Source organism: Neodiprion pinetum, chromosome 3 (genome assembly GCF_021155775.2).
Source record: "Neodiprion pinetum isolate iyNeoPine1 chromosome 3, iyNeoPine1.2, whole genome shotgun sequence".
Lineage (NCBI taxonomy): Eukaryota > Metazoa > Arthropoda > Insecta > Hymenoptera > Diprionidae > Neodiprion > Neodiprion pinetum.
Genome location: NC_060234.1, coordinates 8,725,767 through 8,744,662, shown reverse-complemented (window position 1 = coordinate 8,744,662; position 18,896 = coordinate 8,725,767). Strand labels below are relative to the sequence as shown.

Genomic DNA, 18,896 nt, shown 5'->3' with positions numbered 1-18,896 from the left:
CGTTTAATGCCTCAATTACCCGTCTATAACACTGCAACTATTCACTCTTCGTCAGCAGCAACGGAGTTTCGTAACTTCTGGTTAACCGACGCAATTGTTATACAGAATTATTATGAATATAACGACTATAGCGTAAAGGACCAACGCTAGGATACGTTTCACGCCAAGAGAAACATGTATATGAGGTATTCCATGCCATTTGAGAGGACATTTTCCCTGACCCCTGCCAATTTGCTTCGTTATTTTTCATATGATTCTACAACCTAAAAAAAGCACTCAGTATTTTTTTCAGATTTTTCGTTCCGACCATTCTTTTTTAAAAAATGTTACAAACCCTTTCATGGTCCTAAAAAAAAAACGCCATTTTTCATTTTCTTTTTACAAAAATTCACATAATTTCTGGGTCCCAAAACAAACATTTTGCGCCACGGTTCAGAGTGGAGAATTGATTTTTTGTATTTTTTAAATATTTTTTCAGAGGAATAATTTTTCTTATTTTCGATCACTAAAAATTTTTCTGTAACCAAAATCGATAGGGGCCCATTCAGACGAGGGATGAAAGTGTATAAAAATGCAAAAGACCGAAAATCAATTTTTTGTCCATAAATACCCCCCTTAATGAAATTGATAGGTCCGCAAATCGAATGAATTCCTCAAAAATCAGCTGATATCAATTTGTGATACATATTGTGAAATTTGAAACTTGTCAGTTCATTTGTTCATTTAACATGAGAAGCGAAGTGTCAAAGAAAATTTGCTCGGTCGGTAAGAGTAGGAGTACCACATACCCTTAATAATCAGTGTTAATGTGCCGAATGCCAAAAGTTTTGATAACAATACGTATTCAATTGACCGGAGGAAAAACGCGCGTGTATTCAAAGAGGATAAATCCAGATATAGTTGATGGATATTCGACCCTTTGTTTGTAACAATTGGCGTCGATGTGAGGCAGCGAGAGCTGCGGAATGTTTTGCGACTTACGTATAAAATGATGATGATGATGACTAAGGCGCGTTGTGTAACGTGTGTTATGTTCATGTATCTATATTTTGCAAATGACGAGGACTTATAACAGCTTAGTGCACAGTTTTTCAATCAAATAACGTGAAATTAATTGTGTAATTGTGAAGGAAAAGAATAGACGATATCCTGCTTGCCTGCAGTTCGTATCTCGTTCCGTAACTGACAGGAGAGAAGAATATTTCGAGCAAGTATTCATGGGAAATCCCGGCGATCTGAAGAAGCAGAACAAGAAGAAGAAGAAGAAGAAGAAGAAGAAAGAAACTTGTGTTGAATTACAACGACGAAAAATTTATTTAGACCAAGCGAACGAATGATTTCTTTTTTTTCTTTTGTTTTTTTTTTTTATGAGTTCGGTGGTAAGATTTTCATCGAATTTACAAAATTGTAATAAATATTGGATTATATGGTCTCCAAAGGCACGTCAATTCCCACTAGTTTAAATGACGTTTAGTGTTATTTTTTCCTACACAGCATTCAAATTTGGGAGTAGAGTTGATATTTTATTTTTCGCGGCGACTCGGTCAACTTACTTCAGTTTTTACCGACATTTTTTTCTGGGATCTGTCCGATATTTCTGGCATAGTCGAAAATTTTCTGAACTACGATTCAAGTCGATCAAAAATAAATGTGTAGCAGCAACTGTAGAAAAAAAAATACTAGCCTTGTAAATGATTCTTTAAGCAAAGCAAGAGTTTATTCGTCGTCTTCAATCGTGATTTCAAACTATAAATAACCTATAGTCATGAGGGTTTTGTGAAGCAATTGTGTTTTAATGCCTGTACCTGCAGTTACCAAAAGTTTACAAAGTTAAGATCACTTGTGCCTCTACTGAAACAGTCAGGAAAAAAAGGAAAATAATAACGGTACACTTTCTTATGCCATGAAAGATTGTATTACCGGTATTTTTTACGATCAACGAATGGCAATATCAATTAAATCGACTACTGCGAAAGAAATAAAATTCGTTTCACGCGACTCTGTGGAAAACAGTATTCAGAATAAAATAAGCAATCGTAGAGTAATGAAATCGATATCTAAGCTTTTATTTTTGATTACAGTATCTTCTATTTTTGTACTTTCAAAGAGATATTCACAGCCTACGAATATAATGATCTGACAAATATTCAATTTGTAACGACCATCTCGTATTGAAGTGAATAAAAAGAATCGACTTTTGGTCAATCAATCTCCTTAAAGGATCCAGTGTGAAATTTACAAAAAATCGTTTTTTTTTTTCTTTTTTTTTTTTTTGCATTAACGCTTAGTGTAGACTGTTATATACATTTTACATGGTGTCGCCGATTGATCGCAAGTACACGATGTAGATGAAAATATCTCTTTCCAAACTTTAAACGCGTTTTTCTCGGAACGGTGGTTTTCAAAACGGCTTCGACTCTCAAAAGAAGAGTTTTCAAGCTATCGTTTCAAATTTAAACAAAATATTCTTCACGTCATTTCCTATCGTCCTATGGAAGGATTTTTTTTTTCTGAAATCTTCCTATATTTTTCTACGAAAAACTGTCGAAAAAAATGCTAAATTTGATCTGTTTTGTTCAGACAGCCGCCATTTTGTCAAATTCAGAAAAAAAGCTTCCATAGCCCGATAGCGGCTTTCCTATAGATTAAGAATTTCTTTGCAATTTTTGTTTCAGACAAAAATTAAGGCCGTAATCATGGACGCCATCCAGAAACTTTTTTTTAAACTGAACTTTTCAATAATTTTTTATGTTATAAAAATATCAATAAATCGACTTAAAAAAAATTATTTTGTATTCGTCATTCTTGCCTCAATTTGCAAAAAAAAAAAATTAGACTGATTACTTTATCCTATCAATAAAAAAAAAATCACTGAAATCCGTAATTTTTCGGAGGATCACACTGGAATGATCCCTTAAGGGGTTATACATATACAGTTATAATTTTCAAAAAATCATTTTTTTTTTTTATTTTTTTTTCTTAATGTACATATATTTAAGAATACACACAGAAAATTTCAGATCGTTCCGGTGAATATTTTCGAAGTTACACGCAAATTTGGAAAGGCGTTTCAGAGTGCTCGAAAGTGCAAGGCCGGAGCGGAAGGGCTTACCTGGAACGCTGTCCCTTTTATGCACCTGCCTATTGTGAATGTTCCCTTCTAATATATTTAGATGCGTAAAGCAACAGTGTGTTACTGTTTTTTTCATACCTGAAAGGTAAATTTTTCATTTTTCTCTCCCTAAACTTTAAACGCGTTTTTCTCAAAATGGTGTTGACAAAGTCGGTGACCAACATTACTCGAAAACGGCTGAACCGATTAGTCTCAAATTTTAACACGGGCTTCTTAAATATATTTTTTAGTAATTGATCGAAGATTTTTTTCTCACCGATAAATATTTTTTTTTTTATAAACAATTTAAGGCCGAAATTTTGGTCAAAAATCGTTTTTTTTTTTTTTTGAGAAACCGCCATTTTGTCAAAAAAATTCATTTTGCTTATTCCTTCGATTGATTACTAGATTTAACATTACTTAAACGAAATCTGTTTGGTTTTTTAATTTCTGTGGATCCAGTTCAAAGATACAGTGGTCACCGCAAAACGTTTTTTTTGAGAGGAGCTCCCGGAGATCAGCTGTAGCTCCTATCCAAATAAATATTTTTACTAATACTAAGTCTTGAAATACAGTTAAAAGATACCATAATATGTGGAAAAATTTTTAGATCAATAAATTCAAAAGTTTTCTCAGAAAAAGTTCTGGAATATTCGCTTTTTTTCGGCCTTCTAACTGTATATAACCCCTCCACACATATACCGGGACAATATCTTGAAACTTGAAAATCAACCGCGCATGCGCCAAATAACTCAATCTCATTGGTCGGCAAAATCTTCCCCGCAGCGATACTTTTGTCTACGAAGCAGAATGCCAACGTACACAAAATGTCTACGTTTGAATTTTCAGAGAGAATAAGCATCAAATTCCGACCGTTCTTTGAAGAATCAACTCTCCGACCCAATAACAAATGCTTACCAAACCCTTCGGAGTCACTAGCTTAATTATTTGAGATTCTAACCTCGAAAATTCGTATCAACTACATCGCCGCCAGAAACAGAGTTTGACAGCTGAAAACTCGGGATGGCCAGCCTGCACAAACAGGCGATAAAACTCGCGCATGCGCAGCTGATATTCAAGCTTCAAGAGATTGTCCCGGTACATGATACAACCGTTATTGGCCAAAGCGTGTATAATAAATCGTACTTCCTGTGCGCAAAGTGATCTCCACAAAAGTAAGATATTTTTTTAAAGACTCGCAATTACAGACGCGCATTAGGTTTCATATTTTATGAAAGCGTTCGGCCGTCCTTCGCCCCCGACATTCGAACCTCCTCCTCCCATTGACCAAGTCACGCGTCGTGCTTTCACGTGGGTATATTTCAATTTTGTAGGACAAAAAGACGGAAGGATTTCCAGCCGCTTTGTCCTCGTTATCCATCGACACCGGATGTTACGTTGTTCCCTACCTGTCCGCCACTTCCTGCAGTGTCCTACACGTCTACTCTTTGTCTTCCTTTATCGCTACAGATTATGTACATGCATATAAGCATGCACGTAATACGTGTCCTCGAATCTCGATTCTCTCTGGACTTGATATGAAATATTTTTGAAGGATGTGTCGTCACGGTTTTGGAAAAAATTGTTAATGATCCGTTCAAATGAAAATAAAAACTATTCTCTCGGAATGATTCTCACGGAAGAGAATGTTTTTACTCACTGCGAGTAAAAAATGTTTCAAACTTACATGAAAACACTCTCATCTTGTTTCTCATTATAATACAAAAAGTAGAAAAAGAAACTTTTTCGAATCGCAGATAGAAGGGTTTTAAGAAAGCAAAACTTGTTGTTTCTCAAGTTAAAAATTTGTTCGATAGTCCTAATCTACTTTCACGTTGACAATGTTTCGACAAATTATTCGAGGGTATTAAAATAATAACAAAGACGAGAATTTTGAAACTTGAAATGAAAACCACGAAGATGAAGAAAAAAAGTTGACAAGAAATTCTATTCGCAGTTTTGAAACACTTGTCGAAAGGATTTATTCGAGTATTAATCTGTCAAATAATTTATTTATAACATCAGATGAATTTTGATTACTGTAATTGAAAAAAAAAAAAAATCATTATCTATACAGCCAAGAAAAAAATTTCATGTACGTGACCAATGAAGTTGTGAAAAATCCCACCCCAAATTAGTTATTCAACAAGGTTCGCGTGCGAATAATAAATCGTTTTCCCAACGGACGAAAGCGATACTAAAAATTCGATACAGCTTTTCAAATCAAAGGCAACGAGTGTGAAAAACTTCAAAGGATACGACGACACACGAGTAGGTATTACACCTACAATAGATGCGAGAAATTGAAAACCGTAGTTAAAAAGGCGCGCTATGGAACGGGTGTACATGCCTAAGTTTGGTTAGCTTTGTTCGTTTCCACCTTCTTTTTATCTCTCCGAACGCGGTCTTTCTTTTTATCAGCGCATATATAGCTGACCGGCCTGCACCAGCTGGTCAACGGTGCGCGGTAAACTGCTGCAGGCTCAGGGGAGTAACTTATACATAGGGCATTCCGTGCCAACTCAACCCGTGTCTGACCCTTGACGTCTCTGATTTGGCTCGTGATTTTTTATACGACTGTTTCGACTCTTGGAAGCACTTGGATTTTTCTGTCGAATTTTTTCGAATTGATTTGAATTATCTGGAATTTTTAAAAACTAACACACCGACAGACACAATTTAAATGTCTGACATAATTCGGAAAAAAACACGTTTTAGGCATCAAAATTTCCGAAATTTGATTCGGAGTGGGCCGGTTTGATGTTCTTATTTTTTTCTTGATTTTTTCACATTTTTCCAAACTAATTAATTAACTGCAGGTTTGAAAAAACAAACATATTGATCGACACGATTTAACAATTTTGAATAATTCTAAAATGTTTCAGCAACGTGTAGGTGGACTGACTCTTTCTTCTGACGAAGAAAACAAAATTCTTGAAAAGAAGAAGGAAACAAAGTTAAAAAATTTTCATATCTGATACAGAATTATATTAGTTTTTAAAAATTCTAGACAATTCAAACAGATTTGATAACTTTTTTCATCTAAAACTGACAATGAGTGTCTTCGAGAGTCATGTGAAATATCGTCAGCCAAATCAGAGTGGTCTACCTTGTATACAATATACGTTATCTATATAGTACAGGTGAACGTTGATCCGATACCGAAACGGTGTGAATTTGTGATAAGGTTTAGTGGTGTAATTTAATACTCAAGAAATACTTAAGAAAAACTGAAATACCTGTTCAATGCACAGGGTGATGTTACCATTTCAAGTTTGAAATTCATATATGAGCAAAAATTTCGAATAACGACGATTCATCGGTAACTTCCGGTTAATACTTGGTAACCGATGCAGAGTATACTTTGAGATATTTAAAATCCGCCAAAACTTCCTCCAAATTTCTTTAACGTTTTGTTTCGATCAATTTTTTTCGACATCTTTGAGTCGACCGGAAGATTTGTTCGGCATAAATTTTCGTCGGAAAAAATCTCAGCTTCTCAAAATACAATATTTCCAACACCTGCAGCTGATTCAAATAAACATGCTGGACAGGTTTCCACGACGAAATGCATTTTGCTCGACAAGCCTTAGCTTCGACATATTTCAAATATTGTTAGCGGATTGCTCAAGTTTTTTTTTACTCGAATGCTTTCAAATTGTCGCGCTAATGTCCTTGCGTATGCTTGGAAAAGATTACAAATCGCTGAGACTCAAGGTTTGAATGGAAAAATGGCTTATCTCACGTGTCACAGCTACAGTCTGAACATAAACTTGAAATAGTTGCGAAAGGTTTTCTCAAGCATCGCAATAATTCCGCTTTGATGAATGAATGTGTTTTTTGAACAGCTTCGATTCACCTAACATTCAATCTACCGGTCGTTTTTTTTTTTCTCCAATAATCTTGAAGCCGTTTCGAAAATTTTAACACTCCTGGTACTGATACAATTTTTTTGCAACTCCGCTTGGGATGTTTTAACACTAGCCAATTAAAAAAAACTTTTCCCCGATTGATTCAACTCTGTCAACTCCTTGTAATTTTTTTATCCAAGCACATGATAATGCAAATATTTTCATGGCCCTAAATTAGCGGAAAAAAATTTCACCATCGAATTCTTACCATTGCAAACGTGAAATTTCATGAGATTCTTCTCCGCAAAATATTGATGAGGAAAAACTGGCAAACCGTGTTGCATGACAGATAATTATTATATTCTGACCAAGTTCTAAGAAATCTCGGTAAATTGCATTTATACTGGCAACGAAACGAGGCTGTTAAAATTTTTCGCCAATATTCTGTTCCGTCCCGGTATTACTTTTGTGTAATCTTCATGGCGGTCATTGACTTCAAGAGAAATCAGTTCTTTCAAATTGTTTTAAAAATCAAACCAAGTTTGACATAAAAAAAAAAAAAAAGAAATCTTCAACAAATATAAATGGAATATTCTACATTCAATTATACAATATTTATTTTCATTCGCACAAAGATCGCTTGAATATAACAAGTTTACTTGAATTCACGAATTTGCAACTTCAATTATTGAGGGATCGAATTTATTTTTACCGATAGTCTAAAACAACGATCAAGTTAATATATTTAAATGATTCGGGTTTCGTAATTCTACAGAATTATTTTTTCCCGCTTACTAAACAACAGCTCATAATCTATTCAATGTTCAATTTACTGTACGCAAAAAAAAAAAAACAATTTAAACGTAACGTTTTGATTCAAATAAATTAATTAGATGTTTACAAATCGGAGAAAATAAGATCTAGGTGATTGTAAGTAAATGTTTTCGAGGAGCTATTTTACTTTTTGTTACTTTTGGAAGTGTGTCTCGAAGCGTCGCGTTCAAGACTGCACACCCTGTATACTGTAATTGTTATATCTACGCCATTGCATATTTCAGCTGTAAGATAATATAATATCACAACACGGACGACTTTGCGGATTTCAAGATAGCTTCGAGTGGATCATAAACCTCAATACACACGGTGCCAATTTTATACGCATACGTACGTTATGCTATATAAAATAATTGCGATGTATACTGTCATTATGCGAATAGCGAGTCGATTTTTGCCACACTCTTTCTTTTTGATAAACCATGGAATGACCCTATAATTACAAGTTTTCGATTTACTTATGTACGTAACGAACGTTGTGGTAGAATCTGTTTTCAATTTCCTGTTTGCGGATCACCCGTAGATGTATACGAGTAACAAATTAACGCTTAACTGTACATACGGAAGAAAAAATTCTCAGAATTAACCATGCACGGCAATTAAATATGGCTGAAGAAATTTTTTTATTTATTCGAATAAACGGGCTTCAATTCGATAACACAAATTCTGCTCCGAATGATTTTCTGTTTGAATCGAAATAAAAAAAAAAAAAATTCTCTTCGTCGTATTTTACAAATTCAACGAATTCTTTCTTTGCCTGTATAAAAATCGACTCCGTGGCTATTGATATTTCGATTTTTGTACAATTTTAATCAATTCATTAGAAAACGATTAGTCAAAAGACGCGATTCTTTCACTGAGGAAATTATTCGATAACGGCATCTCCTCGTATCCGTAAATATTTGTGCTTTTGTAGCTGAAATTTATGGTTCCTTAGTTATTTCTCTCCGAAGGGTATATTATTTGCAATAAATTCGACACGTTTAATTTCATTCGCAATTTCAAACCTTCGTTACGTCACTCTTCTGACTTGAAAGCTTTTTGACTGGACTGTAGGTTTAGTGCGTCCTTAAAAAAGGGAGTCCGGTACAACTCAGGGATAAAATGAAGTATGAAATGTAAAGTAGATACTATACGTATAATGTTTATAAAGATACGTATACACGCAGATAACCAGACGCGTATCATCGCGTTATAAACGCCTACGTCGAACCGTGGGCCGAAAAGAGACATTTCTCAAGTTCGCCATCGAGATTCCGGCCTTCGCCAAGACCTAAGGAACGAAGGTCGGTTCGTCGTCGATACAACCAAGCGTGTTTAATAGGTTTGGTTAACCGAAAAACTCGATACTCATCGTCAATTTATTTAAAATATCACGCCAGGCCAGAGAATAGTGAAAATATAAATAAAAAAAGATGAATCTGCTATATTATCGAAAATCCGGTGGATTAGTTTTCTATTTAACTTTCCGATAGTTAGTAATTGAATAGTAAATAGTAGATAGTAGATAGAAGACTAGTTTCCACAGTCACTGAGAAAGATTTTCGTTTTTTTTTTTTTTCGTCAGTCAATAATCCGTACTGCCATTTGTTGATCATAATCAATGCATCGAAAAAATCCCAATTACAAACAGACAATAAAGAATTAGGAAAAGAGGTATAAAATAGTCCATAAACAAGCTTTTCTAGATGAAAAAATGGACAGACTCCATCGTTTACTGCCAGATTATAAAGGTAAATTATTTTTCGGCGACTTTTGATATACTTTACCATTCGGTTTTTGCTTTAAAATTTTAACTTGGGTAGATTTCCTCGAGTGGACTACACATCCGCTGCAGATCCTAAATTAAACGGTGTTTCCGGTTCACCCGTTGTTCGTTACGACTAACGCGGGCACAAAAATCTGAAATATATTTAGCTCCGAATTTACATCTGCCGCAACGAGATGACGCAATAATTTCCGTGACCCATTATCGTGCCGACCATAGAAACAAACGTTTTTTGCAGGGTGCCGTTTTTTTTTTATTTCACAAGCCCGACGATTCCAAAGCTTTTGAATTCGACGCGCTAAAGCTAGAAAATAAACTTCTTGGTTGTGTCTACCTGAAATAAGGCTAAAACTCCGTAGGGTTTACAGAATTTCAGTTTTCATAGCCTACGACTTTCGATTTTGACGCTGACGACTTTTTCTGCCACGTTATACGATATGATACATCTGTGGCTGTTTATTATTGGCGTCTCTTTGAAGTAAACAACCATAGATATTAATTGGAGTATAAATTTGTGGGTAGCTTCTCAGCTAGTAAAATGAGCCCGGAAACATCAGAATCGGATAAAAAGACATCAGAGTTTCATCATTTTCAACGTTCTAATAATAAAAACTTCTCTATATATATTAGAGTGTCCCAAAAAAACCGACAATTTTTTTTTTTTCAAAGAACATTGAAAAATCGTCAGAGTATCTCTAGAAAATGACCCTGTGAAAATATAAGCTCTTAATATTAATATTTAGAGGTGGCGAAATATAATTTTCTATTTCCCATTTAAATAACATGGGAAAATTTTTTTTTGAACTTTGGAATTTTGTGATGGGATAACGAGCTACTTCATAAGTATGACAAAATCAGGTCTTATAGGAAATTTGATGCTCTACAAAAAAGATCTGATTGACATTTTGCGTAAATCCAGCCGTTTCAAAAATATCGAGCCTCAAACTTCGGACTGTTTAAAATTATGCTTTTTTTTTCGTAAATACAACAAAAATTAATTTATATGTATTATAAACCCAGAATTATCAACTGAACAATAAATATATGCATATATTTGACGGAATGCAGATCCGAAATTATATTAATTGTGAACATTGAATGCAGATCCGAAATTATATTAATAATTTCGGATCTATTAATAATTTCGGATCTGCATTCCGTCAAATATATGCATATATTTATTGTTCAGTTGATAATTCTGGGTTTATAATACATATAAATTAATTTTTGTTGTATTTACGAAAAAAAAAGCATAATTTTAAACAGTCCGAAGTTTGAGGCTCGATATTTTTGAAACGGCTGGATTTACGCAAAATGTCAATCAGATCTTTTTTGTAGAGCATCAAATTTCCTATAAGACCTGATTTTGTCATACTTATGAAGTAGCTCGTTATCCCATCACAAAATTCCAAAGTTCAAAAAAAAATTTTCCCATGTTATTTAAATGGGAAATAGAAAATTATATTTCGCCACCTCTAAATATTAATATTAAGAGCTTATATTTTCACAGGGTCATTTTCTAGAGATACTCTGACGATTTTTCAATGTTCTTTGAAAAAAAAAAAATAGTCGGTTTTTTTGGGACACTCTAATATATATATATATAGAATTTGCTCAGATTCATCCTCATCACATACCAAGGTTGTTGTTCAACTATGAGACTGAAAATTTCGCAATTCTGCAGTGACTTTGAGGTAGTCAAGTTTTCAAAATATGTGCACGTTTTGCCTTATTATAATTCACCGAATTTCAGAAATTCATAAAAATGCGAAACAACTGTTTCTTCGAGACGCGAATCGTTACAGCACCCTTGCTAACTTCACCCTTACGTTTATTTCACGTCGATTACATTTGGCGAAAACAAGCGTTCGGATATTTTCCAAATGATTTTTCCTCTCGTCTAATCTTTGAATCTCCCTCAAGTCGAACAGAATAACAAACGTCCGGTCACAACGTTTCCGGATACCTAGATAAAACGTCCCTTTTCCGCGTATCAGGGCTTGTTTAACACGTTTCCGGTTCAGTTTAACTTCTGTTCCGTTCGCCAACGCGTTTCTGATATTATTTCACCGGTACTTTAAGAGCCGGTTGCCTCCTGCAATGAAATGTCAGAAGTGAATACGGGATACAGTTTAGTTGCAATTTTAATTGCTTCCTTGCTCCGACCCGCAGGCTACAAGTCGCGGCAACCAACGAGTTGAAAATAATACACGCGGGTGAAAAATTCGGCGAAACAAAAGGTTGGAAAAGTGAAACAGAGACTGATCGAATTGAATATGATTAAAACAAAAAACAATTTTTTTTTCAAACTCCAGGAAACCGGAAGAAAATTTTCACGCACCGAATATTTCAACTATAAAAAACACACCGTGTTATTATAAAATTGAATAAAATTATACATAGTTCGTCATATTTTTGTAAAAAAAATAGCTCATTTGACTGACAAATCAATATCCTACAAATATTTTTTGTCGATTCATCAATCGGAACAAAATCTAATACGTAAAATCTTAAACATTTACAGACGATAAACTTGCGGTTCGGCAATGAATAAATTATTGTTACCCGAAGTGTAATTCGGACGATCCAAAAATTATTCATTCACGAAAAAACCAGGTACATTCAATCATGATCGGACAATGATCGAAGATGTATTGATGAAAAATCATGAGTTTTTATTTCCTTTGAACTTTTCTAACATCACGAGGTGCTTGATTATAAAATTCAGCAATTCAAAATATTTTACTGTGACGCGTTGATTTTTTTTTTCAGCAATACGTAACCGGATTAACTCGAGCGAAAAGCGTACTTCCCAACCTTTGTTTCGACAATTTTTGACCTGACTGTACGTCCCACACATCCTTACGTTCAATGCTGTATAGATTAACGTTGTGTTCAGGTACACGTCGTGTCACGTTACGTCGTTATATCTGTTGTGTTTTATTATGATGTACGCGTTGATAGTTAGCGAATGACTCACGAATGAATTTTCCGCACGCAGATATATAATATAACACAATGAAGAGGATCCGTGGATCTAATCTCCTACATTCGTTCATCTGTCGCAAAAAAATAAACAAAAAATAAAAAACACCCATCAAAACACGAAACGTCATCTTTCAGTCGCGTCGCAGATACGTACGATAAAGAAAACGATCATTGATTGATTGGCTCTGCAGTTTGTGACGACGCTCAGAAATGTCATTGCCCGTTAGGTAAAATGAAACAATTGTTGTTGAATTTGACGGGAAAGATTCACCTACAATTAAAGGTACGGCAGGAGATGTCTCGAAAATGTTTAAATTTTCGCTGAAACATTTAATTTTACCTTATATCAAAATCTAGCTTTTATCATTTTCTTCCGTACTGAAACTCATTCTCCTTCATTAATCGATCACAAAAACTAGCAATATTCTAAATGACAGCTGGTCGACGTATTATTGAGAGATGTAATCGTCTTACGAGAAATCCATTTGAAACGATCTGTACGGACGATTGACTCTCTGAAAAAGCATAGACTTGGCATTGACTAAAGATTCAAAACACTGAGCCTAACCGGATGAAATCGACAGTTAAGCGAGTAAACTTTTCTGTATGAAAATCCATGGCGCTATCATTGTTGTTATTTTTATTCTATTTCACAGGCGATAATTATTTTCACCGCACTTATAATACCGTAAAACCGGCAACCGAAACTTTGATAACTTTTTGTAAGTGTAATTTACGCCCGATATCATCATCTCGAGACTCAAATCGATCAACTTCGTTTGAATGACGCGTTCAAACTTCAGACTCTTGTTTCATAATATTTTCGTTAAATCGTACGTTCTCGTCGTAAATACATCATCCTGCGTCTAAGCTCGGTTAAAGTGTAATACGATCAGCTACCTACGTCGATAATAATTCGATCTGAATCGTTATACGCCGCGTAATAATAGAATATAGAGTTGAGCAGAGAAAACTCGTTGAGAACACAGCGGCGAACAAAACACGACAGCGTTAGTAAGAGCTGCAAACAGCACGGCACTAAACCACTTGACACGAATGTTAATTCCTGGGTAGTTAGCCGTTGTAGAAACTTCGAGCGAGCGATTTTCGGTGGAAGGTTGTCAGCCCTTTGGCCGAGAAACGGTTGAAAACACGATTGGAAAATACGGTTCAACCGACGCGGCTGCGCACGATTTTCGAACGTTTTTAAACGCGCGGCGTAATTCGGAGCTCGACTTGCGGCCACCTTCACGGCGGGAGAACCGAACCAGACTGCCGGCTGAAGCTGCTCCGAACCAACAGCTTGTGAGACGATGCTGAGCGAAACGCCGCGTTCCAGTTGCACGTGATTCTCGTACCGATTAACCGATCGTTCGGAATTCGAATTCATCGCCGGACGATTCGATGATCGTGCTGTAATGAGTGGAAAAACGGAGAAATTTTGTCGCATTTTAACAGCTGCGGTTGATTTTTGAGTAATGAAAAAATATTCTGCCGGAAGTCGATTCTGAGAGGAGAAAATATTGGGCCCCACAAATTGAGGAAAAAAAAAACCAAGGCTGTATCCAATCCGAAAATTTTTACCGATTTTGAAAAACGTTAGGTTTCGAGTCTAGGTTACATTGACGTATTTTTTATAAACCGAATATTCTTTTCAAAATTTTGACCAATTTTGAAAAACGCTAGAATCAAGTAACGCGTGAACATATTTTATTGGAAAAAAATTATTTCGTGCAGTTCCAATTGTCACTGCGATCAATGTTTCAAACGTTGGAGATAAAAAAGTGAGATATAGTGTCTTATTTTATTAGTTAATGGTTCCAGTTTTCGGGGTGCCAATTTGTCGAAATAGACTGTTGACACAAATCGATTCTAACAATAAGACGTGAAGTTTTTTCACTCACCAATAATGACATTCAAATGTAAACGGTTACGATGCGATTGTTTTTGTTCTCACACCCTTCTTCTGTGATTAACCATTCGTAACACAAATAGATGCTACAAATCACAGGAAAAAACTAGATAGCAGATATGTAAAATTTCAGTTTTTGCAGTTACTTTTCTCAGATGATGCCGATTCACTGGCAGCATAAACTAAACAAAAAATACTTCATTCGTTAACTAACATCAGCAAGTTACGATCATACGAGATCATCTACCTACACATACGTAACACAGAAAGTAATACGTTGATATTTTTGTGACGCGCGTGGATGTTTCTTACAATAATCTATCTACCGTAAAGAAATTCGTATGAGAAAAAGAAATCAACGCATCCAGAATGGCTTGCAAGCAATATTCGTATCCAAATATTCAGACTCGATGACAATTTAATACTCGCCAGGTATGTTAATGATAGTCTTTTTCTTGACCAACACAAAAAATTCCTTCACCTGCTTACTCGATAAATAATAAATGGATAGCAAAAACGTTTTTAAAAGCGTATATATTATACATATTTCCGTGCTGTGCCAGTTATTCGCACGTAGAGGAACGTGTGTAATTATACAATTAAGAGAAACACAACGGGCGACAAAAAAGCAACGGAGGAAGAAATTCGAAGTAAACGGTAAAGCGAAGAGAAAAATTAAATATTGATTTTCATTCTCAGATAATGGAATTACTATACCCGGGACTGCACGGAAGGACATCGTTACTCTCAGTTATTTATTTATTTATTTATTTATTTATTTATTTATTTATTTATTTTTTTATTTTTTTTTTCGTGAAAACAAGACGAAGAAAATAAGACAGGCAATTCGCACTCTGTGTACAAGATGTGGAGCCGAAAGTCCGAAAACGAGTCACTATGGTCAGTCCGTCCGAGAGACCGCGATTACTGGAACAGGGAGAAAGGCACACGCAAAGAGCATCGTTCAACCGAAAGATAGAAGCAGAAAGAGAGCGAGAGCAAGAGAGAGAGAGAGAGAGAGAAAGAGTATCGTATATCGACGACTCGTATTCTATTCTAAACCGACAGAAAAGAACGCCGACTGGACCGGCATGCGACTTGGAAGGGGAAATGGTGAAGCGTGCGGTTCATTTTCGTTTGTTTACCGATAAGCTGACGTTATCTCTCTCTGTCTCTCCCTAAATTCTCGTCCACAGCTGAGTGAGAAAATTGTTTGCAAAAAGTGACTCGAGCGATGGATGGAAACGCAAACGTCTTGATCATTTCATTCTAATTTTTTTCCCCTTAGTTTTATTTTCACTCATTTTTCACATTCTTGTTTTCTTTTTCCTTACGACTACCGGCCACTAATAAACCACTCAGCTTCCGTGAGGAACACCCGAAATCTCGAGTGTTGCACCTAGATTGCTTCTATTAATAGGGCCAGTGCCAGAATTTTTGGTACATCCGGGTGTTCGGTACGAAACAAATATTCCACTTTGTTTTCTTCACCTGCAATATTTCGTTTTCATTGTCGACCCGGTAAAGTAATTTTCTATCAATGAGACAAATCTAGTGCACATAGTCCGTGTTCGGTTTTAAATGTCGATTTTCCCCTAATTCTTTCAAGAATTATTACAGGATTCGACATTTCTTTTGTTTTCTTTTCTTTTCATTTTTATTTTTTCTCTTACGTGCACAATTTTTGTTGGTTGGGGATTCTCTGAAAGATCGATAAGTTAACGAGCGACAAATATTAAAATATCTGCACACTTAGATCTTGGAGCGTTTTTTTTCCTGCTGCAGGCTCTCGCCAGGGACTCGATAAATTTTTCTGCAACGGACGACATTGCACAAAGCCGAATAAAATATTGGCTGAAATCGGGTCGCGGGCGTAAAAAACTACGATCCGAAACGAACCCCGGATATATAGCCAATTCCCGGCTCCAACGGCTTCTCGGGAGTGGAAAATAAATTTTCGACTCGGTTTCGAACCAGCGAAGCGATGCGCACTCCATGTATATTGAGAATAGGTGTACAGGTATTGTTTAAATATTGTGTTCTAGTTTAACAACTTCTTTCTATTCCATAAACTTAAACGTTCGATATTAGACGACTCGGTAATGAAAATTGAAAGTGAAATCTCGTAGGCACTTTACGACATTGAAGTTATAACGACACAAGCGTAACGAAACATTGGGGGGAAAAGTGACTGCTTCGAAATTTTTAAACGACTGCCAAGCAGCCGAGTTTTCAAAATATGAATATATGTTTAGCTTTGTTACGGTTTACTGAATTTTAAGGGATCATCTCAGTGTAACGGGTCAAAAAATAGCTGATTTATACGATTTTTTTTCCATGGTTAAAATACGCTAATGAGTCTGATTTCAAGTATTGTTTTCATTTAAAACAAAAAAAAAAAAAATTTCAACGGTTGAAAATGTCTTCGAAAAAATGGAGTCATCGCGATGTGCACGATTGCGACCGTAAATATTATCCAAAACAAGATTTGTAAGAAGATTATTAATCAATACGAAAGCCGCTATCTTCGTATCAAAGTTTTTTTTTTTTTTTTTTAAATCTTCATATTTTTTTTTACGAAAAACTGTAAAAGCAATAAGCTAAATTCGATATTTTTTTCAACTCGTCGCCATTTTGTCAATTTTGATTAAAAAAAAAAAACCCGATCGCAAGATAACGACTTTCATACTGATTAAAAATATTTTTACAAATTTTGTTTCGGTGTACATCGTAAGGACTCCTTTTTTCGAAAACACTTACAACCGTTGAAAAAATTGTAAAAAAAAAAAAAAAAATGAAAAATAAATAAACTTCATTTTCTATTCTTCGCGAGTACTTTGATTTGACATAAAAAAAATCAGACTGATCAGCGTATTTTACCATCGAAAACAAATGGCGAAAATCATCTATTTCTCAACTCGTCGCATTGAAATGATCCCTTAAACTATCCTTGAGGTGGTACAATTACGAAATCATTAAAATTCGAACACATTAAAATTCAAATATTTTTCAAAAGAACCGTGCGTTCTTAAATTATGCGTTCTTACAATGAGCGGTCTTACAACGAGCGATCTTATGTCGAGCAGTCTTATACCGAGCGGTTTTATATCGAGAGTTCTTGAATCGTACGACCTTGTATCGAGCGTTCCTATAACGAGGGACTGTGGCTATTTTTTCCCGCAACGAAAGATAAGATTTTTAGATTTGTGTGAAAGAAAAATACAGAAATAGAGAAAAAATTTTCCGAGGTGATTTTCCAGTGTACACCGAGTGCACTCGGTACGTGTGCAGAAATCTGGAAAAATATATACCGGATAAAACTGGGTAAATTTCGTCAGCTGCAAGGACGAGTTCTCACTCAACCCTTCCGGTTGACATCTGTTACACGGTGCGTTTCAGGGTTCAACAAACATCGGCGTTAGTTTCAGAATTGTTTTTCTCCTACGCGTAACTCACCGCTAGTTACACGCTCCGTTACGAGCTGTGATACGAAATGCCAAGGAGAACACGAACGAAACCCATGACGGTCGATTGGAGGAAAAAGATGCGGTCTATCTTTAGCCCGGCATCACGTGTAACGGAGAAAAGAGAGAAGAGGGAAAGAGGGAAAGAGGGAAAGAGGGAAAGGGCAAAAGAGGAAATTGTTTCAACGAGACGTATCGGATGCGTGATATTACTCCGTTTAGGCGCGTCGGGATTCAAAGAGGGAAATTCCAGCCACCGTGATCCCTGGTCCTCGTATATAGTTATATACACGTACAAGCCCATCGCTTTGACGACAAGTTGCTAATTTCCGAATAACTGCGGAAGGGTCGAAGGTATATAGGCTCTGTTCCAGGTAACGCGTAGGAAGAATTCCCACGGGATTAACTAACCGGAGATAGGGAGGAAAACCGTCGACGGTGATATCGACCCTCTAGATTGTCTTTATACATTTTATTAGATGGTTTTTTTTATTTTTTTTTTTTTTTTGTTTTTTTACCCTCCATTTTCTTTTGATTTTCTTCAGGTGACGCGAACTTCCGACTTCACGTCAAAAACAAAACGGGACATATCGTAAACTCGAAAGTTTTGTTACCCCGTATTTATCTATCGATGATCTAATTTTGGAAACTTTGATTTACGATCGCTTCCGCAACTTCATATCGGTGTAAAAAGTATGCGTGTAGCGACTACGGTCGAGTACAAAATATACGGAACAAAAATAGGACGTCGGGACAGACGTTCAGAAGTTGTATGTCTGACCAAACAAAAAAAAAAAAAAATCCTATCCTTCGATATAACCAAAAAAATATAAGTACAGCAGTGAATAATAATTAAGAACCGTAAATTTTGATTCTGAAAGTTAGACCTAAGCCTTGCTTCGTGGTCGACGAAATTCGATTCAAAAATGACAGCTAAGGTACTTTTGGGGAAAATAAAATTGATTTT

At 35.6% G+C, this 18,896-nt stretch overlaps 1 protein-coding gene and 1 long non-coding RNA gene across 11 annotated transcripts in view; both read right to left on the bottom strand.

The window, feature by feature from the left end:
* Nucleotides 1-18,896, bottom strand: part of raskol (Ras GTPase-activating protein raskol) — a 232,647-nt gene that overhangs the window by 61,354 nt on the left and 152,397 nt on the right. Inside the window, exon 1 of one of the 10 annotated variants that reach the window (XM_046619083.2) lies at nt 12,894-13,818. The exons of 7 other annotated variants lie outside the window; for them this stretch is intronic. The gene's annotated coding sequence lies outside the window, so the exon portion shown is untranslated. Of the gene's footprint in view, nt 1-12,893; nt 13,819-18,896 lie in introns of those variants that run through there. 2 more of the 10 variants (XM_046619085.2, XM_046619084.2) reach the window with 2 other exon arrangements.
* Nucleotides 87-12,689, bottom strand: LOC138190727 (uncharacterized). Its single transcript, XR_011176810.1, has 3 exons — nt 11,203-12,689; nt 9,567-9,699; nt 87-263 (listed from the first exon to the last, which is right to left on the bottom strand). It is a non-coding gene; the product is annotated as an uncharacterized lncRNA (long non-coding RNA).